The 26,638-nt window shown below is 59.0% G+C and overlaps 1 long non-coding RNA gene across 1 annotated transcript; it reads left to right on the forward strand.

The window, feature by feature from the left end:
• The first annotated feature begins 13,636 nt into the window (after positions 1-13,636).
• Positions 13,637-26,416, forward strand: LOC111097274. The gene is made up of 6 exons (XR_005364137.1): positions 13,637-13,757; positions 14,425-14,478; positions 16,086-17,802; positions 18,430-19,421; positions 20,406-22,731; positions 24,754-26,416. It is a non-coding gene; the product is annotated as an uncharacterized LOC111097274 (long non-coding RNA).
• Positions 26,417-26,638: the final 222 nt, after the last annotated feature.

Raw genomic sequence — 26,638 nt, forward strand, 5'->3', positions numbered from 1 at the left:
CGGGTCCCAGACGGGATCCGCACAGGAAGGGTCATTGCGGGGCCTCTTGCACCTCTCTTGGCCCAGATGGGGCATCGCCCCCGCCCCCGCCTCCCTCCTGCCACATCAGCTGTCCTGTGCGGCAGCTGCACGTTCTCCATCACCTGCTCCCCTCTCTCCTGGAAACGGAAGTTGAGCTGTGGAAGCTTGGGCCCCTGCAGGCTCGTCTCTCCGCCTGGAGCCCTTCCCGGGGGGTGGGGGGGGCATGTGTCTCACGCTGGGGCTCACCTGTGACCCTGGGGCAGGTCGTCATGACCCAGCTCCTCAGTAGCATCTTTCATCGATGGTCTCGTGCATCCGTGGACTGTCGCGAGAAATAATCAGGACACGGGAGCTCGAATCGGTGATCTCCGAATGGCACCGCCCCCTGCCGTGAGTCGCTAGACGCCAGTTAATCACAGCGCACCGTCCCCACCAGCTGGGTTACCCTGGAGGGCCGCTCAAGAGGGGGCACGCTTAATTCGTTTCTTTTCACGAATGCGTTTCAAAGTAAGGTTGGGGGGCCTATGACGTCCGCTGGGTTTCCGGTGAAATTTTGTTTTGTTTTCTCTTTTTCTACATATTTCTCTATTTTACGTAGTTCGCATGTTTTAACCAATCCCCCTCGCTGTTCTTTGTGGGCTGGATCTGTCCCTGTTGCCCAGGGATTTTTCTGGTTCCCCCCCTCCCAGGTGGCAGGCCAGGGGTGCCTGTCACATCAGCAACGAGGGTGGGAGGGGGACTCCCTAGGGCAGGGGGTGACGGGCGCCCTAGCCTTGCCGGGGTTCACATGGAGAAGCTCCTTCTTCGTGGATTTACTTTCCGTCTTGTTTGAAGTGCCTGGGCTGCGGCCCCTGAAAACTAACCCTGTCTAAGCGGAGTCCGATTAGAGGGCGGGGGCAGGGGTGCTGCGCCTCCGGGGGCCCTGCTGGGAGGAGGGAAAGAAATCCCTCGCCTGAAAACCCCAGAACTGGAACAAAAACGTGGCGTGGCTCTGCAGTCTCTGAGCGGGCCACCAGGTGGTGGTGTCCAGCCACCGATCCGCCCAACTGGCTCTGAACCCACCTAGTTTCGGGTGCCCCCGAGCCAGGCCCCGGGAGCCAGGGAAGGACCGAGCCCCCGGTGCCCCACAGAGTGCGTGGACGTGGGTTTGGTGGTGCTGTCCCCAAACCCGGTGAGCTTGTGCCGGCGACGGTGACCCCCAGAGTCCCCCAGAGCCCCCAGCTCCACCCAGGGCCCCTTGGGCTCCAGCCTGCTGCCAGGGCTGGGGGTGGGCTTGTCTCCACCTGCAAACAGACTCCTGTTGCCTGTTGGTTAACCAGCTGCGGGCGGGCGGGGGGCCCGGAGTGATGTGGCCACTTGGTGGGTGCACGAGGGAGGGGGAGCGGGAAGGGAGTCCACGGGTTCTAAGGTGCCTGGTGAATGGTGCATCGTCAGGAGGGCCTCCTCCATCAGGCTGGGCGGAGCAAGTGTTCCTGGGGTCCTGCAGGAGGGTGTTGATGGGTGGAAGGCGGGGATCGGCCCCTTGCCGCCGGAGAGGGAGAGGGATGCAATAGCTTTGGGGGCTCCCGTGCTCCTCATCCCTGCCCTGCCCGGGGCTGTGCTGGGGGCTGCTCAGGGCAGGGGGTGGGGCGTGGGGGCCGTGGGACCAGACGGGGACTGACCATCCACGCTTGTCTGACCCGCCAGGAGGCGCCCAGGCACAGCCGGGCCCTCTAGCCCCGTGGTCTGCCCTGACCCCTGCCCTCACTCCGCCAGCCCCTGCATGAGGACCAGGGGCGCATCCCTCTCCTCCTCCCCCCTCACCAGCCCCACAAGCGAGCACAGTGATCATGTCACACTGTGAGGGGTCCAGGGAGGGTCCAGGGGGCTTGGGGGCTTTCATGAGCAAAGGGCCCAAGGCAGAGGGAGGGGCGGAGGGGCCATCTCAGGATCTCTCGGGTGCATTTGTCATCCGTGGCCCCCCAAGGGCCCCAGAAGGCCCGCGCCCAGGTGGGCTTCCAAGGGCGGGCCAGCCCCCTCCACACCTGGCTCCTTGTGAGCTGCCGGTGGGGAGATTGGGGGTTGCCAACAGGGGGGCCGGGCTGCTGGGCCTCCCAGGGGCAGCTGGGGCCTCACCGGGCTGCCCTGGGGTCCCGGAGGGAGATTTCTCTTCCTCCTTCTCAGGGAGGGGCTGGTGCCGCAGCTCCCAGGGGCCCCGGAGGAGCCGCCAGCCAGGGAGGCGCGGGTGGAGCGGGCAGGGCAGGCGGAGCGGGCAGGGCAGGTGGGGCCTCGGGAGTGCCAAGGCCTCTCCAGCAGGGGTGCCCACAAGCTTGGACACCTCCTGCCCCAGGCTTGGGCAGGGGGTGTGTGGCCGTGGTCCCCTCCTGCCCGCCCTCTGCCTGGATGTGCCCTTCCCTGGCTGGGTTCCTGCTGTCCCCTGCCCCTCGGGGTGCCAGATGGGGTGGGTCCGAGGCAGCCAGGTCTGGGCTCTGGCTCCTGCCCCGTCCCCTCCCGAGGGCCCTGGTGGAGCCGGGAGGCGGGCCGAGCAGCCTGGCAGATGGTGGGCCGGGAGGAGGGGCTGCCCCGGCAGATGGGCCGACTGTCAGGACAGATGGTGGGCCGGGCAGGGGTCCGGAGCCCGCCCCATCTGCTCCAGGCCCCCGGTGGGGCTTTTCTCGTCCACCTGGGGCTGAATTGGGAGGAGGCCCAGGGGTGGCTTTCAGCCCAGGCCTGCGCGTGTTCTGCTGGGTCCCTTCTGTCCCCGGGCTCAGGGCTGGGTGTCCCTGCCTAGGGCTGCTCTGGGGTCTCGGGGCCCCCTCCCCGCAGCCTGCACAGGGCCGGTGCTCACAGAGCTGGAGGGATTCCCAAGGGCCCGGAGGTGTCCGGGCAGAGCGTGTGGGGCTAGATGATGCCAAGGGGCTCCTGGGGCAGGAAGATAAGTGGTCCGTTGTCATCAACAGTCAGCCTGCTGCAGGAGAGGGAGGAGGGGGTCGTGGGGGAGGGGGATGTGGATGAGCATCAGTGCGGAGGGAGGGTGACCTGGTGGGGGGCCAGGGCAACTTCTCAGAGGACCGGCTGGCTGAGCCCATGAAGGCTTCAGGGTCGGAGGGGAGGGCAGGCAGGGAGGCAGAGGGAGGGCTCAGGTCTTGGGGTGGGCGGAGGCCAGAACAGGGGGGCCAGAGGGATGGTCCGCTCTGCTGTGGTGGGCGGGAAGACTCCGGGCATCCAGGTGAGGCTGTGGGGTCACCTCCCATGACCTTAGACCCCTGGCTGGGGTGCCGGGCTGTGCCCCGGGCCTGAGGAGATTCGGAGAATTTATCATATTATGTTCTTATGTGGCTAATGATACTCAAAAAATACCTTTTCTTCTTCTTTTTTTAACCAGTTGCAAAGCAAAACTTTTGCTGCACCGAGCGCAAGGCCCAGCTGTGTCCACAGAGCTCAGCTGGGATGGGCTCTGGGGTCTTCCTATTGCTGCGAGGCAGGCAGTTTGCTGCTCCAGGTGGAAGGGAAGGGGCCGGGAGGGGGGCGTGGGGGCGTAGGGGGAGGAGGGAGCGTGACAGGGTCCAGGGTGCCTTCTAGAAGGTTCCCTGGATGCAGGTGGAGTGCGGTCCCGGCGTCTGTGCGGTTGAGGGCTCAGGCCCTGGGCAGCGGCCCTGCCCGCCTGCCATCGGCTGTCGGGGGCTCACCGCGCCTTGCCCGCTCCCTGCCACCTCTTCCCCGGGTTCCTCCCCGAGCCAGACCGTGGGGTCAGATCCCACCCCGTCCCGTAGTGGCCGGGAGACCGCGGGCGGGTCACTCACCCTCTCTGGGCTTTGATTCCTTCAGGTGTAACGGGGGGGGGCAGTGACATCTGTCCTCGGTGGGGTGGCTGTGACCATTCAGTGATGGCGGCCCCTAGATGCACGTGGCTGGCGCCCGCTCCTATCACCACGGTCGTTGTGGTCCTGACTTCAGTTTATCATGTTGGGGTGAAATCTGCGGACGTTAGATATACCATTTTAAAGTCTGTGATGGGGGCGCCTGGTGGCTCAGCGGCTGAGCGCTTGCCTTCAGCCCAGATCGTGACCCCGGGTCCTGGGATCGAGTCCCACGTCGGGCTCCCTGCGTGGAGCCTGCTCCTCCCTCTGCCTGTGTCTCTGCCTCTCTCTCTGGGTCTCTCATGAATAAATAAATAAAGTCTTAAAAAAAATAAAGTCGGTAGCATTTAGTGCATTCACAGCGTCGTGCCACCACCGCCGCTGTCCCCTTCCAGAACATTGTCACCAGCCGAGAAGAAACGCCCCATTTGTCTCCCGTCCCCGGCAGCCGCCCACCCACCGTCCGCCTCTGGATTTGCCTGCTGCGGACATTTCACGTCAGTGGGGTCTGCGGCACGCGGTCCTTTGTGTCCAGCTCCTTTCTCCGAGCAGCGTGTCCTCGGGTCCCTCCGTGTGGTAGCAGGTGTCCGAATCCATTGCCCCGCACGGCCGAGTAACATTCCCCGGCGTGACTAGCCCACATTTCCTTTCTCCCCGTGGGCACCACACGTGCGTGGACTGCGTCTGCCTCCCGGCTCTTGTGGAGAATGGTGCTGTGAACCTGTGTGTACGAGTGTTTACCTGGACTCCGGTTACACTTTTCTTTGCGAGGGACCCTTCGCACAGTTGGGTGTGGTCCTGGCACAGGCGCCATGCCCAGCGTCTGCGTCGCTCCGGTTCTGCCGAAGCCAGCGCCCCGGTGCGTGTCTTAACTTTTATTATCTGGGTCCCCTCTTTCCGGTCCATGGGTGATGATGAAGCTCCTTGTGGAGGTCGTAGCAGTGCCAGGCTGCTTCTGGTTGGGAGGCTGTCACCTGTAGGGCTGGCTCCATGCTGCCTCGTGCTGCATGTGGGGGGAAACTGAGGCCCGCAGAGACTCAGCCCCTTCCTGGGTTCTGTCCCCGAGCCATCTCCCCTGGGACCTCTTGGCCTCCCTCCGCCCCCTCCCTTCCTGTCTGCTCCTCGTCCACCCTGCTGGGCTTTCCCTCCCTCCGCCTGCCTGGGGTCACCCGGCCCCCCCAGGGGCATCCCTGGCTCTATGGGCGTCACTCAGGGCGGCGGGTGTTGCTCGTTTCTGCCTGAGACCTTTGGCCTCCGGAGCAGACATGGAGCCTGCGCCTGGCTTCATCGGCCCCGAGGGGCCCCAGTGAGCCCGGGAGCCAGGACGGAGGGGTCCTTGTCTCCCTGGGAGCAGCTCCCGTGCGCCCCAAGAGCTCTGCAGAGCTCTCCACTTAGGGACAGTTGGGGGACGACGCCTGCAGTCCGGCTCCCATCCCGTGGCGGTGCTGTGATTGCAGCTGCCATATGACCCAAGTTCCCGTTTCATAGTGAGGACAGAGGGGCCCAGGGCCTCCGTAAGGCCCTTGCGGGGGGCACTGTCACCTGACCCAGGACTGCGTGGTTCCGGGCCCAGGCCACTCAGGACAGGAGCTGAAAGTGCTGCCTGGGTCTCAGAGGGGCCCGGGGTTGGGGGACACCCAGTGTGGGCCCAGGGGAAGGGGCCCGAGGGACCCTGGCCGGCCTACCGGGTCTGCCACGGAGAGATGGGGCTGGTGGACGAACCGCAAGGGTCCCCTGCCCCAGTGCAGTTGTGTCTTCGCCCTGCCACACCGGAGGTCAGTGTGGTGACCCAGAAATCCGGGAGGGAGCTCTCACCAGCTCGCGAGGGTCTGTGCTTCCCCGTGAATGGGGAGAGCAGCCCCCCGGGTCAGGCTTTGCGCGAACCCTCAATCTGGCACCGCTGTAATCTCCCGGGGCCTCTGAGGGGCCCAGAGAGCTCAAGGGGCCTGCCTGTGGTCACGCAGCTGGCACACGTGTCCGCGAACCTGCAGGAGTGGAAGCTCGGGGAGGGGGTTCCTACTCCTGCCCTCGTGGGCACGGCCCCGATTCCCCCATGGCGGGCCTGGGGGGCTTCTCCACGCTGCCAGGGTGCTGTCTGCCTCCAGATTCTGACTCGGGCGGACGGCCCCTTGGAGGGGGTGACCTGGTCCTGCCTTTCGGAGCTGGATTCCCTGTCTCCGCCTCTGCCCTGGGCGTCCCTCGTCCTCTGAGACCTGCCCCCTTGACTTACACTGGCCAGTGCTGCTGCAGCGGCCCAGGCCCCTGGGGACACCCGGCCCCCCCGGGGGACACCCACTTTGTTTGCTGCTGTCTGCATGGCCACCCCGGGAGGCCCCACTGAGCCCAGACTGTGGTGGGCAGAGCAGGGCCCTGGGCGGGGGGTTGGGGGAGAGGCCCCGGCTGCCGCCTGGGGTTGAGATGTCAGTTGGTGGACACTGGTGTCCTCTGCGGGGCCCTTTCCTGCCCGTCCTGCTTCACCCGCTATCGATTGCTGACCAGGCCCTTCCCTTCCATCTCCTCTTCGTGGCTAATGGCTCTGGCTGCCATTGATCCGCAGCGAGGGAGCATCCTGGTCGGGCACGTCCCACTGGCACCCAACGGCCGGCAGGGTCTGAGTCTTCACTGTGTCCCCCCTCCCCTGTCCCTGGCCGCTGCCCTGTCCCCTCCTTCAGGGCCCTGGGGAGGGAAGACAATACCCTGCCTTCCCTCTTCTCACCAGGGCCGGGAGACCTTCTCTCTAGCACTGACTCATCTAGCTGGGCGGAGGAATGTTCTGGTGAGAAGCCTCAGGGGAGAGAAGGACCATGGGGTTGCACCCCTCCAGTCCCCCCAGCTCCCTGTTAACATTGGGTGTCAGGCCCCCACCTCTGGAGCTTTGCTCTAACCCGACCTGGGCCGGAAGCCTGTCTCGGAGGGCCTGGCAGCAAGGAAGGCCCTTCCTGGGGATGCACCTTCACGGAGCCCTGGGGGGCAATGCTGGGGCTGGGGGGTCTGCGGGGCCCCTGCCCCCCCTCCTCCCCTGCTCTGGCCTCTCTCCTGCTTCCTGCCTGTGAAAGTCTGTCTCCCTGCCATGATGGAACAGGCCAAGGAGAATGTCACGGAAGGACCTGGTCCTGTCCAGGTGCCCAGCCAGCGGGCTGGGAGCCGGGGGTGGGGGGGCTGTCCCTGGGATTCCCTACCTTTCTGTCCAGAAGCTCAGTCCCCGAACGCCCCACTCCACCCAAGACTCCAGACCCCTGGCAGTGGGGAGGAGGCGGTGGGGGCCCCCAGATTCAGGGTTGCAGGTGCCTCCTGGCCCCGTGTTGCCACACACCCTTGGTGCCTTCCAGAACCTTCTCTGCGGGGTAGGGATGTGTTGGGGGCTCCCCCAGCTATGAAATATACTAACAGCAGTGTAGTCGGACCGCAGTGGCCAGCAGCTGGGACCCCCCTACCACCCTCACCTGGGACCCCCTGTCTCCGTCTTACTGGCACCCGGCACTGATTTTGTGTCCCCGTCCCCTGGAGGGCTCGGTAAACACAAATCATGGGTCCCTCGCCCGGAGTGTCTGACCCCGGGGCGCCCAGGTGAGGTCTGAGAAGCCACATTTCTATCTGGCCGACACTCCCAGGGGCCCCCCTTTGGGAACCACGTTAGCCGCCCTCACGGAAAGTTTCCCTTCTTAGTGGCCTGGGACATCCTGTTTTGCTTGCTTCAGCCTCTCCTGGAAGCCAAAGCCAGTGTCTCGGGGTCATTGGGTGGACGGAGCGGGTGTCTGGCCTCCCGACGAGGGAGGCTGAGGATCCGGGGGGCAGAGTCGCCAGCTCACTGCCAGCGGGGACCCCTCGGTGCCCTCTGCACATTCCGTAGCATGTGCTCCCCTCCCCTGGGCCAACCCCACACATCATTTCGAGCCATCACATTAACGGGTATAAAATATTTACTTAACTCAGCTTTTTGCAAATATTCCTTTGGTTCCTCTCCCTCTGCTGGGAACGTCAGCTCTGCAGCGACACAAGCTGAAAGGTTGGGTGTTTAATAATACAAGACCCGCCGGGAAGGCCAGGCAGCTCCACGCGTGTCCGGATCGCCCGCCCGTTAAACCCCGTCCCCCCCGTCCCCCCACCGGCAGATGGGCCACCGCAGGGGCCTGCAAAGCCGCCTCTGTAAATGGGGGTGGGGTGCGGGCAGGCCGGGGTGGCTGCTCAGGAGACCAAGTTACGTTTCCAAAGCCTGCCGTCCGCTCTTCTAGAAGAAGCCAGTGGTAGACCTTCGGGAAAACAAATGAGAAGTGTTTAAAAATGTATCACTGCTTTATCTTTTAATACCTTTTATTGAAATGTTTCCCTTTTTATAGGTTTTCTTTCTGACTGCCATTTTTTTCTCCCCCACTCTCTCCTGGAACCACGACGCCAGGTCCCCGAGGCTTTGCGGAAAATCCTAAAATAGAAAACGTACTCGGAGCGGCCCAGGGGCTGCCCTCTCTGGGTTAGTCATGAATCGCTGCAGCCCACCCCGTCCTTCCTGAGGTGCTGGCGGGCGCGAGGAAGCCACAGAGCATGGGGGCCTCCAGAGCTCAAGGTGTGACCTGAGTCAAAGGACTTGTCACCATCCCGGGCCCTGTCCCTAGAGCCCTGCTGGGGGGCAGGAGGTGGTGAAGAAGGCAAGCGTCTTCTCCGAGAGCTGGAGGTGTGGGTGTCCAGAGGGTGCTTGGCCCTTGGCCTCCTGACCATCCCACCTTCCACCTCCCCGAGCTCCAAGCCCGAGGATGCTCCCGGAAGGGCAGTCAGATTAGGGGCATGGGAGTGGGAGAGGAGGGTCTGTGGGGTGGCCTCTAGGTGCCAAGAGCCGCCCCTGCTGACAGCCAGCAAGAGACGACGGCCTACGACCACGAGGAAGCGAGTTGTGCCAGCGACCGGCAGGAGCACGGAAACGGCCCTCTCCCCAGGCGAGCCCTCTGATGAGACCACAGACCGGCCACCGGGGACGGCACCCCAACGCAGGGAAGCCAGTGCACCACACCCACTTCCACCTCACGGATTTCCACGTGGTAAGCGTGTGCCTTTGGAGCGAAATGAGTGGCCGTGGCCACATCTCTACCCAGGCTTCCCTGTCTTTGAATGAACAAAAAACAAGATCAGATGCTGCCGGCAGAGAAGTGACATGGACTCCTGGGGCCTGTTAAGTCTCCGTTTAAGACACACGAAGGATCAGTTTGTCTCCACCGACCTTCTGGCCCTAGGCCTGCTGCACACGGGAGGCAGGAAGCTCCTGGGACCATCAGTACTCGGTCAGTGGGTGCGATTGCCCATGGTCTCCCCGGGACTGGGTTCCTGATGACCGAGGACTCAAGCATTACTGGAGGACGGCTTTCTCCCTACGCGCTGGGGTCACACCTGGAGTCCAGACGAGGGAGAGAGGACACAGGCGGTGGGCGGGCGTTCGGAGCCAGGTGGACAGCCGGAGCCCAGCTCTTCCTCCTCCTCGGGGGCCCAGCCGGCTGCTGACAGCCTCGTCTCAGTGTTGGGGACAGCATGCGCGTACGGATGACCTTCCGGCCTAACCACTGCCACTTTTTGTCCAGCCCCTGGTGGAGCTGTGGTGGCCTTAAGCAGTGAACCTATTTCCAAGGGAGAAATGGGCTTTCCTCGGACTTGTTTTCAGGCGTCTGATACCCTGCTTATGCTGATGCTTGTCCCAGTCCCGCTGGGTCCGTCCAGTGGCCTTGGACTTGGGGAAGCAGGACTGGCCCTTGTCACCCCCACCCCCTACCCAGGGCCAGGCAGGTGCAGCCACATCCTGGTGGTGGAATGAAGGACACTAAGTCAGAGGCCACGCAAGCCCCTCTGCAGCCCAGTGGCTGGCTTGCACTGTTTTGAGATAAAAACGGTGAAAAGGGTGAAAATGTGCTCTCTTTTTTTTTTTTAAGATTATTTATTTATTCATGAGGGACAGAGAGAGAGAGAGAGAGGGAGAGAGAGAGAGAGAGAGAGGCAGACACAGGCAAAGGGAGAAGCAGGCTCCCTGCAGGGACCCCGACGTGGGAATCGATCCCGCAGTCCAGGATCATGCCCTGGGCTGAAGGCAGACGCTTTAACCGGCTGAGCCACCCAGGGATCCCAAAATGTGCTCTTTTGGCAGAAGGAAGAGGGAAGTCAGGTAGGCAAGGTAGCCCAGGAAAGAGACTAAGGGCCGGGATGGGGTTACGGGCAGGGAGACCACACACTGCCCCCCCTTTTTGCCCACCTAGCTCTTTCAGGGCCAAGTGGGTGCCCTCATCCCCACAGCCACTCTGGGCCTCTGTACCCACCCTGGTGGGTCCCCTCTGCCCTCGGGCTCTCCACTGCAGGTGCAACACCCCCCCACCCCCGATGTCTGCCGCATCTCCCACAGAGATTGTGAGGTCGCTGAGGGCCACCAGGCCCCATCCCCACAGCCGGCCTCCACCCGGGCTCAGGGAGTCGAACGAGGTGAACGTTTGTTCCGTGCTCTGGTGACAAGCCCTCCCCATGGAGAGCGCGTTTCCTTTATGTTGACTGCGGAGCTGGCGTCTGTGGCTCAGGCGGTGCCTGGCACACACCCCAGGAGGCCCCTCTCTCACCCCCCCTCACCCCCGGCAGCACCCCAGAGTGACGGCTGGGGCTGCGGGGCTGGAGCCCAGGCTGGTGGCGCTGCCGTGGCCTCTCCGTGATCGCAGGGCCCGTCCCGCGTGAGCAAGAACGTCTTATTTATTTTCTTGGCAGGGCACCTTCCCATCGCTGCTGGCTCTCAATTTCCAGCTAGCTCGGAGGAAGCCTCTGTGCCCGCTGGCTGGGAACCGGCGCCCCAGCCGGGGGCTGCGGGGAGGGGGCGCGTGTCCCGCACTGAGCTTCTTCCCTGGGTTGGCAGCCAAAGCCTGGAGGCTGCTAGCTCTTTCTTCACAATGAAATGCAGATTTCCCATTAAAAGGCAGATCTTTATTTCAAAAGGTTCAATAGGATGTGACTTAAAAAAGATTTCCAGCTGGTTAAATTTAGGGCAGGGCAGCAGGCCCGGTGCAGGAGCAGAGCCTCGGGCAGGGCTCGGCAGGTTTCCACTCCCAGGGCCCGCTGCCTCCGCCCGCCAGCCTCGTGGGGCTGCTTTTCTCTCCCCTGTGACTCAGACAAACAATGCAGATGGCCGTGCTGGCCAGAGTTGGGCTTACTTAAAATAAACTACATCGGTTGGGTGGTGGCCAACTCGAGATGGCTTGGTCCCGGCCGCCTGACACCCCCTCTGCGAGGTGGGCAGGAAGCGTCCCCTCCAGCGGCCCCGTGCCCGCCTGCAGCTGAGCTCTGACGCCTGACCCAGCTGTGTCTCTTACTCTATCCTAAGCTCCTGACCCTTCCCCCCCATCAGGCCTGGGGGTGGGGGGCAGGAGGAGCCCCTGGGAGTTAGAGAGCTCCTCTAGGACCCCTGACCGGCCAGGCGCGCTGGGGAGAGCAGCTGGCGGCTTGGACCGAGCTGTCTGACAGCAGGGAGCTGCATGACCGTCTCCAGTGCGCGCACCGGGCCTCGGGCCTCCGTGGGGCGTCGGGCTGGTCCAGCCCTCAGAGGCCAGCAGTGGGCGTGAGGCTGGCGGGGAGCTGGACGGGGAGAGGGGAGAGGGCCTCTCTGGGGGAGAGGAGCCGGCAGAGCGGGGGCGAATGGGCTGGGGGCGCTGCGTGCTCTGGTGTGTGTGCGCGGGTGGGGGGCTGTGGGAAGATTTGCATCTGAGGGGTCACTGGCCAGAGACCCCACAGTGAAGCTGGTGGGAGAGCGAAGCCGGCGGAAGTTTGGAGAACCCCGGTCCCCCTTCAGAGAGGCTGTCAGAGGGAAAGGGTGTGGCCTTGGGCCAGGGGTGCCTCCCCCCCCTCCTCCCTTTGCTCTCCCTCCTCTTTTCCCTCCCTCCCCCTTCTCCCCTTCCCCTCCTTTTTTGGTCCCTGAGAAGCAGTTCTCTGCGGGTGGCATTAGTGACCAGCCCCGGGGACCAGCAGGCCCAGGCCCAACGGTGCACCAGGAAGGGCAGGAGTCAGGGAGCCGCGCCTTCCCGACAGCCCCGCAGCCTCCCTCTGCTGCTCGCTTCCCTCCTCCGTCCCTGGACTGGAAACTCCAGCCGCGGCCCCAGGCCCTCCCGCCCCACGCCCGCCCTGGTCCCTCTCCTTTCAGTCTCCACACCGGACATAAAAGCAGACGGATGGGCAGAGCGTGATATTAGTGCCAGAACCTAATTTCACAGCATTTTCGTGCAATACTCCATAAAACCGAACAAATGTGCTGCAGTGCAAATCCATCGCCAAGGCAGTGGAGCGTTCTAGATCCCCGGGCGGGTGCTGAAGAACGGGGCCCTGCGGGCTCTGGGCGTGTCGTGGAGGGCTCGGCCAGGATCACAGCAGGCAGGATCTCGTTTCCTGGGGAGGGAGGTCGTCCCTCCAGGTGGGATGGGCAGCCCCACCCCAGGACCAGCCTCCAAGGCCCCTCCCCCCCACCGCAAAGCACCTGTCCGGGTCTGTCCAGATGGATGGAGGAGAGGGAAGTCTGGCCCCATGGCGTTCTTCTCCTGGGCTAGAGGTGAGCTGCCCTGTGCTTGCGTGCACGTGGATGCTGAGTGGGGTTCTGGGGTGTCCGTCTCGGGGCAGGTGGAGAGGGGCTCGGCCAAAGGGGGGACGGCATCATTGCATGCCCCTCCCCCACAAGCAAAACTTTGCAGGGAGACAAGGCATGGTCCCTGAAGACCTGGGGTTCCTGCTCCCTCCCCGATGCACCCAAGCAGGGAGCCCCACCCCAAGGCTGGCAGGTGGAAGGAGGAAGGTAGGGCCAGGCCAGGTCCTCCAGGGCGAAGTTGGCTGGTGACCGGATGGACATGTCCCACTAGCGGCCAGGCCAGCACCCCCATCCAGCCCAGGGAGCTCCAGGCAGGAGGGCAGACACGCTTTGCCCACCATATGCTCTGATCGGGTGCCAGCCTCAGAGATGGGTCCCCTCTGTGGGACTGGGGGACACCCCCATTGGTGGGTTGGGGTGCCTCCCCGGCTCGGAGATCATGGTGGCGGCTCCTCCCTGCCCCTGCTCTCCTTCCCTTCACTCCCTGTCCCATCATGTTAGCTTCTTGCCTTGCCTTTCTGTTCCTTGCTTGCGTTATGAAATATGCATGGACGTCGAGGTGTAAATAATAAATGAGCACGAAGTGCCAGTGGGCCCACCGCTGGCCCCGAGCACAGGCGGGTGTCCTGGCCGCCAGCCCCACCGCCTCTCCCGGTTTTATTCCCTGTCCCCAAAAGGGGAACTCTGTCCTGTGTTTCGAATGGTTCATTCGCTTGCTCTTCTTTATGGTTGTGACTACTGCGTGTCTCCTCCAAACAGCGGGATGATTTACTTGCGTATTTCTAACTCTAGTCGCATAGACTCACACTGTATTTTCTTCTGCACCTTTTTTTTCTTGTTTTAACTCTACGTTTTTTTTCCTGAGCTTCTTGCCTGCAGACTGTGGTTCATTTCTTTTTTTTTTTTTTTTTTTTTTTTTTTTTCTGTGGTTCATTTCTTTTTAGTGCCGGGTAAAATTCCAGTGTGGGAACGCACCATGAACCCCCGTCCTCCAGTTGTAGGATGTCAGGCTGCTGTAAACATTGGGCTCTGGCCAGCTGACCTCTGAGGCACTGGCCAGAAGCCCCAGACTTGGAGGCCATTGCTAGTTCTCTGCTTTTCTGCTGCTCCAGAAACAAGCCCCCCCCCCCTTCCCAGCACAGCTCCTCTTAGCAGCCAAGGAGCCCAGGAGAGCCTGCTTCCCCAGCCTTCAGGGGTTCCCACTGTTTCCTCTCAGGAGCAGCTAGCCGGGGGCATCAACAAGAGTCACCCTGATGGAATGGTCCTCCAGGAACTGATCCTTTCTTCTTGCCGGGGAAGTTTGTGTGCAGGTGGGGGTGAGTCTCTGGTCTGTCTGCTACTGTTATGGCCCTGATTTCTGCCCCTCTCCCCAAGGCCAGGCACAGGAGAGCTACACTGAAGGACTTGATGGCTTTGCTTGTTCACAGAAGGCAACCAACTCACCCTGACTTGCCTGGAACTTTCCTAAGTTTTCTGCATCTCAGAAAACCTTTCTGGGGGTGCTGGGTCAGCTAGGATGGTTGGTTATGCTGTGTTCACATCATAGTGCAGTAGAGGCAATGCCCCATCCATCCATCCATCCATCCATCCATCCATCCATCCATCCATCCAATTATCTATCCATCTACCTACTTACCCATCCATCTACTTATCAATCCATCCACTCAATTATCTATTCATCTACCCACTTATCCATCCATCCATCCATCCATCCATCCATCCATCCATCCATCCATCCACCCACCCATCCACCCATCCACTTATCTGTTCTTCCAGCCAGCCAGCCACTTATCCATTCATCCATCCATCCATCCATCCATCCATTCATCCATCCATCCACTTATCTATGCATGTATGCATCCATCCATCCATCCATCCATCCATCCATCCATCCATCCATCCATCCAACAAATGTTTCTTTGGGGACCGCAATGTGTTAACAAGACCTTCAAGTATTTTATCAATTTGCTTTAACACTTACAGGTTGGCTGCCCTTCCCTGGCCCCAGCTCCCAGAGCCCCACCACCCATAGCCATGGTGAGTCTGACACTTCTGGGGCTCACAACTATATGGAGCCAGTGATTGGGTCACTCATGCAGGGAGATGTGAAGCTACATTTTTACCAGAAGAAGAGCTATGTGTCCATCCCAGTCCTGGGTGCTAATTGGGACTTTTTAGTTTTGTTAGTTTGCCCCTTTTGGAGAGTGTGGGTTGCTGCCATGTTAGAAAAGCTGCATAGGGATGGTCGGCAACCATGCCAGGGCAGGAGTCTGCAGAAAGGGAGCATCTGGTCAGGGCCACATTTGGCTGCCAGAAGAAGACCTTGGTTCCTCGTCCCTGACCTGGGGGTGGGGCCAGCATGTCAAAGCCTCCCTAGCAGGCAGGGGAGGCTCATTCCCTTGAGGAGCCCTGTGTCCATGAACCTGGCCCTTCTGTGCATGACAGGGGGAAAGCCTTATGGCTGGGGCACTGCCTTTGATTCAAAGGCACAACTTCACTTATTCATTTATTTGTAAGTAATTTATTGAGCATGTCTTGTGTGCCAGGAACCACGCCAAGGGTTGTGCAGGGCAAACGGAACCTTGGGAAGTGACCTAAATGCAAGGTGTTTGTAATCTAGATGAGACCACAGGACACGCGTCACTGCACACTGACTGAGCAGGGACCAGAGGAGGCTGTCATGAAGCGGGAGGTTCAGAGGTGGGAAAGGAGTGCTGGCTGGTCAGGAGAGCCAGGGAATCTTCGTGGGATGCAGGACTTAGGCAAGGGAGATAGTTTGGGTTTGCTGTTTAGCAAATATTCATACACTGTCTCCCACCATGGGCAGAGAAAGAACAGTATTTTCCTTTCCCCATTGCCAGGGTAGATCAAGTGGCTTGTGTTGTTCAATGGGATGACAGTGGACAAGGCATGAGCAGAGCACATGCTTGGATTCTGTGCTCCGGTGATATGGCATGAACAGGGCCACACCAGCCTGGGCTTTGGATAAATACACGGGGAGCAGACCTGGGCCCATTCCACAGCCTAGAGTCAAGTTCAAGTGATACACAGCCTGAGATAGGGCTGCCCTGCTGAGCCCATCTTTCACCAGCAGGAAGGAGATCTGAGGTCAGAGTGAGGGCAAATTCTTTTATAAGCCACTGACTTTGGGGGTAGTTTGTTAGGCAGCATTATGTGGGTAGAAGCTGACTGATGTACTGGGTCTAGAAGATGGTAGGTTTTTGAGAAGCTGGGGTGAGGGGTGAGGGATGGGCAGGGGAGGGCTATGCAGGGGTACAGAAGTAAGAAGACAGAAGTCTGAGCATGTGAGGTTAGGAGGGAGGCTGGAGAGGGTTTGAAGAGGTGGGAGGGGAAGTTGGAAAAGCACATTGGAAGCAGGCTGTACAAACCGGTAGTGGTCTCAGAGAAGAGCCCCTACCCCAGGGCACAGTCCTTCTTCCCCTTATCGTGACCTCTGGATCCAAGCTTGCTCCTGAATTGCCATAGTACTTGGGAAAAAGGTGTTTTCTCCGGACGACTACAGGTGCCTGCTGCTCCCCACCAGAACCCCTGGATGTGTCAGTGAGGGGCTCGATCTCCAGAGGGATATTCTGAGCAGATCCAGGCTCCCAGCTTTAACTTGGTTCTGGTGTCTTGGCCCTCAGCTGCCTCCAGGGGCCCCATCCAAATGGTCCCATAGGACCCTCCTTCTCAGATGCCCCAGCCAAAGAGTGCCAGGTCCAGGTGCCAGGATCAACGAGTTGCCTAGAGGGAAGCAGGATGACCTTGGAAGCCCGGATGCGTAGCTTGGAACCCACCATGGTCTGGAGAAGAGCCATGGATGCAGCTGGCATGTGGCCCCGGCAAGTGATGGGGCTCGGAGGGCTGGTGGAGGGCGGGGGGCCGTGGAGGAGGAGAGGGCAGGGGGCCCAGGAGGACGAGAGGAGGCAGCTTCTTTTAACACCAGTTCTCCAAGGCCCGTGATCCAACCTGAGCACCGTTACTCCAACAAAAGCCACAGCCAACACAGTAAAAAGTTTCCAAATATAAACAGCGCACATCCCCATCAACATGTTAATTAGGGCTCATTAGCTGTGAACAAGCTCCGTGCAGCCGGAGGAGGCAGCCTCGGGTGGAGGTGTCTCCCGGAACCTTCTGTCCGCCCCTGGCGACTCGAGCCTGCGCCCATCTGCCGGGACCCGGGCTCAGCCTTCTGCCGCGGCCTGCACCCCCTCCTGTTGGGCCTTTTGTGCTGGCGGCGTGGTTCTGGCGGCCTGGGGTCTGCTGAGGAGGGGGTTGCCTAACGCAGGAGGAGCCGCTGACAATCCGGAGGATGGCTTGCCCAGAGCGGCAGTAATGAATTGGAAGGGCTGCAAGCTGCTCACGGCCGCCAATCCCGGGTCACAGCGGGGCCCGTACCCCAAGCCCCTTGCGGAGCTCATGTCACCGGACCAGGGCAAAATCTGCGTGGAGCGGGAGAGAGGGTGTAATTCCTTCCTGGCCTGCCCATTTAAGTAGTAGCTGTAAGATGAACTCTTCTCAGAGCAAAATGAAACAAGAAATCAGTGCAGCCTGGGTCTGCTGCCTTTTAGTTATCGTTGTCCTGATTTGCACCACTAAACTTGCGATGATCAGAGGTGACTTCCAGAAGGTTTTGGGCAGCCTGGAAGGGGCCGATAGTTGCCATCCCTGGGTGGGCCCACCAGGAGGGGCGACCAGAGGGTCCAGGCAGAGCTGGGTTGTGTCAGTCTCAGGACAAGGTTAGAAGTTTTTCACACTATGGTCTTCAAGCCCACAGAGTGGGAGGTTGGGGAGGAGGAGGGAGAGGGGACCGGCCAGAAGGGTCCCTGCTGGAGCTGGTGCTGCAGATGCCCAGATCTGCTTCCTCTGTGGAGAACACACCCACCTCCCAGCCGCCCAGCGACCCGCCTTTGACAGGCAGTGCAAAGGGCTGGCCCCAGGCTGAGGTCCCCTCCCGCCTCTCCCCTGCCCCAGGTGTTCCCTCCCCTCTACCTTTTCTGGGAGCCCTCATGGGAGTCACCCACCAGGAACCCCCAGGTGGGTGCACCGTCTAGGGCCCCCGCTGAAGACACCTGCAGGTACCTATACCAGACATTGTACAGTCGTGAAACTTTCCAAGCTACACGCAGGTCTCAGCCCCCAGCAGGTAATGGGCGGGTCATTTCTAAGGGGAAGGTTAATAGCTGCAGTGGCTATTCCTGCAGGTTCCAGCTCACGCCGGGGGTCATACTCTCCACCCCCTTTCATGTCTCACCTGCCGGCCACCTGCCCTGTGGACCTCGCCCTCCTCAGGGACAGCTTACAGGCTCCTACAGTCCTGGTGTGGAGGCAAATCCCTGTAAAAAATCCCCCTGCAAGAGTGTATGTACAGTGTGTATGCAGGCATATGCATGTGTGTGTTGGAGCATGTAGATGTGTACACACACGTATACCTGCGCGCACACATGTGTGCACACATTTGCACGTTATATACATTTGCACATATATATTGTGAACTGTGTGCATATCTATATGTGCATGCATATGTATATGTACGTGTATTTCTGTTTGTGTACCCACATGCATGTGCATATATGTCTGTGAATGTGCACACCTGTGTGCGTGTGCATATGTGTTTGTATATGTACCAGACATGACTGTCCATCCATGTGCATATGCATGTCTTTGTTGTGTGTGTGCATGTGCGCGTGTGTATATTGGTTTATGCATGTCTACATCTGTGTGTGCGTGTGTATATGTATGTGTGCATCCATGAGGGTGTGTACCCCTCTGTGTGTGTGTGCACAACTCTGTGTCCATGTCCACATGTGTGTGCAGGTGCGCAGCCAGCCTCCCGGGGCTCCGCCGATGCCTGGTGGGTGTGCCCTCCCACCTTCGGGTGTCAGCTCCGCTGTCCCCTGCTCACTCCTCCCGACCGCTCGCAGATGCTGACGCGTCTCCACCCTCGGCTGTCACCTCCTACCACAGCATCCTGTTTTCCCTTCACAGCGCTCAGAGGCACCTGCGGTGACATTACGGCTTCTATTGCCGACGTGCCCTGTGTCTCCCCAGGGGCTGGGGGTGTTCACGGCGGGAAGCCCAGCGACCGAGCAAGGCCTGGCTCTCCCGAGGTTCCGGGCTGTGCATGGGCTTCCTCCCTGGCCGCAGGGGGAATCTGCACCCCATCTCTGACCTGTGGGGCTGGTGACCAGGGCTGGGCCTCTTCCCCACCCAGAGGACGCACCGTGGCCTGTCAGCGTCCTCGGAACCGGCTCCCTGGATGCCACCAAGACAGAAGCCATTTCCAGGCACCCAATGTGGCCGGCCCAGCTGTCTCAGCAGGAAGTGTTCTCAGGAGTGTCCTTTTTGTTCCTGGGGGGTGGGGGCGGGGGCGAGGGCTCCGGGGCTGGGCGGGAGAAGGCAGCCTGCGGGCATGGGCTGGCCCTTGGTCCCCCATGTCCCCCGGGGAGGCCCCACCTGCTCCACGCAGGCCCGCTGGCCCTCCCGATGGGCTGAGAAGGCAGTGAACGTGCGGGGAGCAGCTGGGTCCTGCAGCACAGAGCCGGAGAGGGCCACCTTCCTTCCCCCCTTCCAGCCAGGAGGACCTCCGGGAGCCGACTGCCCCAGCTCCTGGGATAAATGAGCAGCCCGAGGGGCTGGCCTCCAAGCCACCGCTCTTCTGCAGGGCAAGGGGCACAGGCGTGCCCATGGGAGAGTCCTTTGCAGAAGAACATGAACGCCCCAGACAGGGCCTTAGCCCTCTGGCTGCTGACAAATTTCAGTGGGTGCGGCAAGATAACGAGGTGCATATGCGCCTGTGTCCAGGGCTCCAGGGGCTGAAGAGGCGCCTGGGGGCTAGAGCATCTGTGTGTCTCTGGCAGCGGGGCCTGGGGGCCAGGCAGCGGACGCCTCCCCCGCCCACCTGGTCCTCATCACCAGGACTGGGGATCTGGAGCCTCCCGAGCATTTCAACTTGCAGAGCTGGCTGGACACATTGCATGGTGAGTGGCCAGCTGTGGTGAGTCCCAACTGTGACCTGGGTCCCCGAAGGAGGCCGCTTCCCTGTGAGACTGCATTGAATCACGCAGCGGCTGAGACAGGCCTTTACTCCCCCCCCCCCCCCCCACGAAGAGATGAAAATCCCTAAATGCCTTCTGGCCAAGGGGACAGCTGCCTCTTTATCCTTAAAATGCAAGTCAGCAGGCAGTGCCTGCCCGCGGCCCCTTTGGGTTGGAGGAAGGCCACTGGCCCCTGTGACCTAACCCTGTCGATTCCCCCAGTCTGCGTCTGATGGGATGTGTGTGCGGCAGTCCTGCGAGGGAGGCAGGGGCGGGGGGGCCACGTGCCTGAACATACAGGGAGAGCCTACCGTCCAGCCAGAGCTGCACCCCAAAGGCAGGATGGTCATGAGCAATGGTCAGCCAAGCGTGGATCACGGGACCCCCATCGGCTTCAGGTGGATGCGAAAAATAATTCACGCAAGCTCAGTTCGACCCCAGCTCACCCCGTGTCCAGTGTCCCCAGCAGTTGCCTGCCGGAGGGCTCTTTGCAGTCTGGCTTCATCTTCAGAACCACTCCTGCCCTGGAGACGCTCAGCCTTGTTACCCCCCCCACTCGGCTCAGTCTGTAGTCTCAGTGCCTTGAACCCAGACCCGTGCAGCCGACTGATGATTGTTGAATGACTGAGTGAATTCCTGGTGGGCTGTGCTATCCCCTCTCACCGTCACTATTTGGGCTTCGCCCTCCCTGTCCCTTGGCTCAGGACTTCTGTGTGAGGCACGTGCCTGGATGTTTCCACTCTCGGAAATCCTCCTACACATCCTTCAGAACCCCACTCAAATGTCTGCTCCGCCAGGAAGGCTTCCGTTGCCCCTGGCGAGAAGTGGTCCTTCCCTCCCTGAGCTCGGGCTAGGCGCTGAGTGATCTCGGAGGTGTCTCTTCCCGGACTGATGGCGCTGCTTTTTTGTTCTCATTAAATATTGCAGATGTGGCAGACTGACCTTGGCCTCATCTCGGGTCTTTTTGAGAGGAAGCTGGATTTCGAACGTCCCCGCATCTCGATGCCTCGCCTGGAAGTGCTGCTGCTGTGCCAACACTTTGAAGCTGAGTCTTAGATCCAACCTTGTTTCCTTTGGGCGTCCGGTGTCGGGCCTGTGCCTGCTGCCAACCCCTTCACCGTGGGGTGCTTTCCATCTCATCTGGACCTGGGTGCCGAGTAGGACCGCCGGGTACACCTGTTCCTGTGCTCCCAGCCGCCTAGCCAGGCTCCCCGGTGCTGCTAAGGGGGTATATTTGGGGCGGGAACCTGCTCAGGTCCCTCTCCTGTTCACACCCAGCACAGCCTGCGCTTCTACCCGCTGGTCTATGGGGTCAGGTTCTCCTGTGCCCCCTAGTCCTGGCCCCTTGTGTGCTTCCTGGCGCCCCTGCATCGTTGCACACCTGTGCCCTCTGCCCGGCGTGCCCGCTCCATTTGACTGTGCCCTGCCTGCCTTTAAGGCTGGAATGAGGAGTCACTCAGGAGTCACGAGCCTCCGGTTGGGTTGCATGTCTGGGCCTCGCCTCACCCCCGGGCCCGCTGGCCCCTCTTCAGCCCATCAGGTAAAGGTCGCCAGTCCGCGATGCGGCCCTGCGCGTTGTCTCTCTCTGTACTGCCAGCTCCCGGCCCGACCTTTGCGGGGCCCACCCTGGAGGCCGAGCAGGCCCACCCTGCAGCAGCCCAGCACGGGCTAGATCGCCGGCTGGCCTCGTCCATTATGAGCAGACATGACCACGGCGCATGCGTGAGGGTGCTCTCCTCTCTCCGACAGCTCTCCCGCCCCCTCACTCAGTGAGGCCCCCAGAGCACGGCCTTGACTGGGTGGGGAGATGCACCGGTCAGTCCTGCTGGCCGCCAGGCTCACCGCTCACCTCACACACCGCATGCTTATTTTTGCTCGCACGATGTCCAGTGTTGACACCTTCCCCAAGAGGGACTCCTCTGGCTGTGGAGGCCACGTAGGGACGATCCATCGGGGATGTGGCTGCCTTGGTCCGGAAGTGACAGCATGGTCTTCCGATCATCTTCCTTTGGCCAGAACCAGACATCCGGCCCCACCGGCATGCTGTGGGGGTGCGGTGGGAAGGGCAGGCCCCACTGGACACCCGGCTCTGGGACCAGCTCGCTCTCTCTACCATAGGACTTTGGGCTTGGGCACAGTGCATGACAGCTCAGTGCCCCAGATTTCCTGACTTTTAAAGTGAGCACAATAAAGCTCTTGTGGGGATTAACGTCAGACCATCAGGAAAGTGGCTCCTGTGAGGCTGGGTACCAACTACCTATGTTACCGTTGGTGGCCACTCAGAGTTCCACGATGACAGAAGCACCTGGAGGAGGCGTCAGTGACAGTTCAGGACACTGTCCTGCACTGCCGGACCCCCCCGGCCCTCCTCCTAGAGAGAGCTCCCTTTCACTCCTGCTTCTGGAACCTGGGGTTGAAAGCTACAGAATTCACGAATGCCATGCCTCAAACACGGCACTCCCCCAAGGCCCCACATGTGGCTTCTGCATGACTTTTTTTGGTGTAAGGGCTGTCAAAGAGTGACCAAAGCCTACCAGAACCAGAAGGAGTGGCGTCCAATTTACAGTTGAGCAAAGAGAGGCCCAGGGCCGCCTGGGTGGCTCAGATGGTTGAGCATCTGCCTTTGGCTCAGGTCATGATCCCCCGGTCCTGGAACCTGGAACCGACTCTGTAGTGGGCTCCCTCTGGGCTCTGCTCCGGGCCCCCTTCCCAGGGAAGAGGCCTCCTACCACCAGCTTGAGGCAAGTGTCGGTGGAATGAAAATGTCTGTGCAGAACGTGTCCCTTGCACTTGTGTGGCAAAAGCTATCGGGAAATAACGAGAAAATTCGATAAAAGGAGATGTAAGAAGGCGGATGGTGTCTTGGGAGTCTTGGGTGTATTTGTTGATTAAAGAGAGTAAAGCAGAGAGAGACCTGGAGGCTTGCAGAGCCCCATCTCACCTGATCTTTTACCTGAAGACACGAGTGACTAAATGTGTGCACCAGGTGGAGAAGTGTGAATGTTCCCCACAGCAGCCTAAAGGTGGAGGAACCCAGGCGTCCATCAATGGATGCAGACATGAAGGGGAAAGTCCACACAATGGAATATTACTCAGCCTTGAAAAGGAAGGGAATTCTCACACCTGCTACAACGTGGATGGGCCTTAAAATTATCACGTGGAGTGAAATAATCCAATCGCACAAGGACAAATATTTAAGATTCACTTATACATGATCCCCAGAGTCAAGTCGAAAAACTCACAGAGACAGAAAGTACGAGGTGGGGTGGGGGTGGGTGCTGGGGCTGGGGGAGGTGGTGGTGGGGAAAGACAGAGGGGGTCTCACTTTGGAAAGACAGGAATGTGGGTGGATGGCGGTGGCAGCTGCACAATGTGGGTGTACTTGGTGCCACTGAACTGTGCCCTCATACGTGGTTAAATCCTAAATTATGTATTATGTGTATTTTATTACAATTTTTTAAAAAAGCAGCATGAGTTCTTCTCTTCTTCTATTTTATTTTATTTTATTTTATTTATTTTATTTTATTATTTTTATTATTTATTCATGAGAGACCCAGAGAGAAAGGCAGAGACACAGGCAGGGAAGAAGCAGGCTCCCTGTGGGGAGCCCGATGTGGGACTCGATCCTGGAACTCCAGGATCATGACCTGAGCTGAAGGCAGACGCTCAACTGCCGAGCCACCCGGGTGTCCCTCTATTGGTTTCCAAGTCTTTCTCAGGCTTTCTCTGGCCCTGTCTGAGAGACACAGGTCAATGCTGAGATTCTTCAAGGCTGGCGAGTCTTGTTCGTCAGGACCTGCCTCCTCGGTAATGGGCATCTTTCCCTGACCCCCAAGGCTTTCTGAATTTCACCCTGTGCAGGTTTCATGCATTTCTTCTCTCCTGAGCTTTGTGTTCAGCACAGGGCTTTACAGGAGTTTTGTATTGTTGGGCATAAACCCAAACTTACAAAAAGTACACCAGGGATGATTAACCAAATCATCACACCATGTCTCCTCCTATGAAGATTTACCGCACAGTCAACTTCTTACGGGGCAACTTCAAATGCCGTTCAGGCTGGGCTGGATCCACATGCAGCAACCCAACCTCTCTTTTTGGTTGAGGGCCGAGGGTCGGGGAATGAGGGAAGGGTGACACGGGGCATCAGGTGCTTGCAAAATCTGCTCTGGGGGAAAGGCCCTGCTACACTCACATCTCAGAAGTCCTTGGCAAGGTCTGGGCCCCCACAAAGGACATGGGAGGGGGACAGGCTCAGCCCAGGATGACTTCATTGTGGAGACAGAAACTAATTCCTCTCTAAGTGAGGAAAGGCTCTTTAGCTGCATTAAGAGGCTGAAATCTGATGAAAAGGGGAATAGATTCAATCTTCCTTGCACCAGTCGCCTGGGACTTCATCAGACTCAACCGATTAGAAAAATTCACATTGAAAGCATCGTTTATAATAGACCAAAATCATAGAAAACATTTGGCCTGGAGGGAGGGAGGATAGAGCATTTCCACCTAAGCCATAATCTTTCATTATCTGCCCCCCTCCTCCTTGATGGGGTCTGACAGCCCTGTCTCCTCCCCAGGACTAATCATTAGACTAATTAGTGGCTAATCAATGTTTAATTAAAACCTAGCCATTAATTACAGGAAGTGCCATGGCAACTCAAGAATAAACTGGTTGCAGGAGGGATCAGATTTCCGTAAGCGTGGCTGGTGACCCAGGCAGGAAACTCTCCTTCTTTGTCGGTGTTTCTTTTCACTTTGGCTTTGGTGGATCTGGGAGGTCTGGAGAGGAGAGAAGAGAAGGAGTTGGGAGCAGGATGGGTTGATCTGGGCATTCCCCACCCACTCCGTGCTTCTGGCATCGCTCTTCCCACGTCTCAAATTTAATCTATTTTTCTCTGCAAATCCCTTATTGGGCATCTACTTACTTGCATTTAGACCTGCACTCAAGCCTGTTACCCTAAACTGCAAGGTCCTCGATCATTGGTTCTCAACCCTGGCTGCATGTTAGAGTTATCATGGGAGGTTAAAAAATTTGAACAGATGGCTAGACAAACAGGGGTGGCTGGGTGGCTCAGTCGGTTAAGGGTCCAACTCTTGATTTCAGCTCAGGTCATGATCTCAGGGTGGTGGATTGAGACCCACATTAGCACAGAGTCTGCTTGGGATTCTGTCTGCCCCTCCCCCTGCTCAAGCACTCTCTCTGTCTCTCTCTAAAATAAATAAGTAAGTAAGTAAGTAAATAAATAAATAAAATCTCTCTCTCTTTTTTTTTTTTTTAAAGGTTAGACTAACAGACCAATGAACAGAATGGAGAACCCAGAAACAGACTCAGCATATATGGGCAAACAACATATGATATGAGACAAAAGTGGCCCAGTCAAAGAGGTGGTATGATGATCTTTGCCATCAATGGTGCTGGGTCCATTTGGATAACCATCTGAATAAAAACAGGAAAATCTTGACCCCTACCTCACACCGTGCATGGAAATCAATTCTACTTTCTAGAAGATAATTTAGAAGAATATCTGGAATATTTTCATGATACGGAAAGTACTAACCATAAAGGAGAAGATGGACACATGGGGTTATAGTAAAACCCAGGGCTCCTGTTCATCGAAAGTTGCCATTAAGAGCGTGCAGACCGGACGTAAGAACAAAGCAGGAGGCATTTGCGGTCGGTGTGACTGACAAAGGGGTCAAGGGAAAACGAGTAAGAGACTTGAACAAGTACTTCACAAAGTGCCTCAGTCATCGTCAGAGAAATGTAGACGGAGACACTGCTCTAACCCCATAGGATAACTGGCATGAGTAGATTGGTGATTCCACGGGCTGGTGAAGATGCGGGACCATGGGGACGCTCCTACATGGCTGGTAGGCGTGTAAACCGGAACAACCACTTTGGAAAACTGTTTAGCAGAATCTATGGAAGCCGAGCGTATGCCTGCCCCGGGGCCCCACTGCCCTGCTCCTGGACAGCCAACCCGTGGACGTACACGGAGAAGACGTGTGCTCTAGAGGGGGTCCGGCACCATCATTTTAATAGCTCTACATGGGACGCTCCAGGCTGAGTGGTCATTTCTCCACCTGTAATAGTGCCATGGCGCAGACTTGTCTGAAGGACCAAGCAGTCCTATAAGCAGTCATGGCTTATAAAGCACCAGCATGTTGTGTGGCGGAGGGGCGGCGTGTAACACTCCCCGGGGCTGCAGAGGGACAGGGAGCAGACAGGGACTCAAGGGCTCAAGTCAAGAACGGTCGGCCAGCGTGTGCATCCAGTGGTGGAAGGGGCTGCGCTCTCAGATGGGAGTGGGGTGGAGGTAGGCCCATCACTGGGTGGGCTCGGGGAGAGGAGCCAGGGCACTCTGCACCTGTCCAGGGGCAGTGGAGGGGGGACAGAAAGCACCTCCTGGGGCAGAGTGACACGATACTCCCTGTTCAGGAAGGCAAGCTGGCCTTGGACACACCTGGAAATCACAGCAGGGTGGCCTGTGCACCCTTGGGCCCTCTGTCTGTCCCCTCCTTGACATTCTGTGGCCTGTGCCCCCCGAAGCTCCACCACCCTCTGCCTGTCGCCTGGTCCAGCCTCACCTGTCTGCAGACTCACCCTGGTTACCCTGCTGACCTTCACCTTTCCTCCGATCGATATCCACATTTTTACAGATGACTCCTGGAGATTGGAGAGCCCTGACACGAGGAAAGACCAAGTGGTGATGAGGGGCACACTGGGGTTTTGCCCATGGCTGTTGAACACAATGCCAGATGGGCCTGCAAGGGGCAGGAGGCAGGACTGGGCCTCTCCAGGTGAAAACATTAGGAAGAGTGGGCCACGGAGAGCGCCAGTCCAGGGCACTGCAGTCCTTTTGTGCCAAGGAGCCCTTTGTCATCTGGTGAAGACAACGGACACTTTCTTGGCAAAATAGTCTTAAATCCATAGAAGACATATCCTAGGGTTATAGTATTAAAATATAATGATCAAAGCATTGTTGTATATGCTTTTTTGTTGAGAAGTTCTTATAAAGGAACCATTTTATTTTACTTTTTTTTTTTTAAAGATTTTATTTATTTATTCATGAGAGACAGAGAGAGAGAGAGAGAGAGAGAGAGAGAGGCAGAGACACAGGCAGAGGGAGAAGCAGGTTCCATGTAGGGAGCCTGATGTGGGACTT

The sequence above is a fragment of the Canis lupus genome, chromosome 9 (assembly GCF_011100685.1).
Source record: "Canis lupus familiaris isolate Mischka breed German Shepherd chromosome 9, alternate assembly UU_Cfam_GSD_1.0, whole genome shotgun sequence".
NCBI lineage: Eukaryota > Metazoa > Chordata > Mammalia > Carnivora > Canidae > Canis > Canis lupus.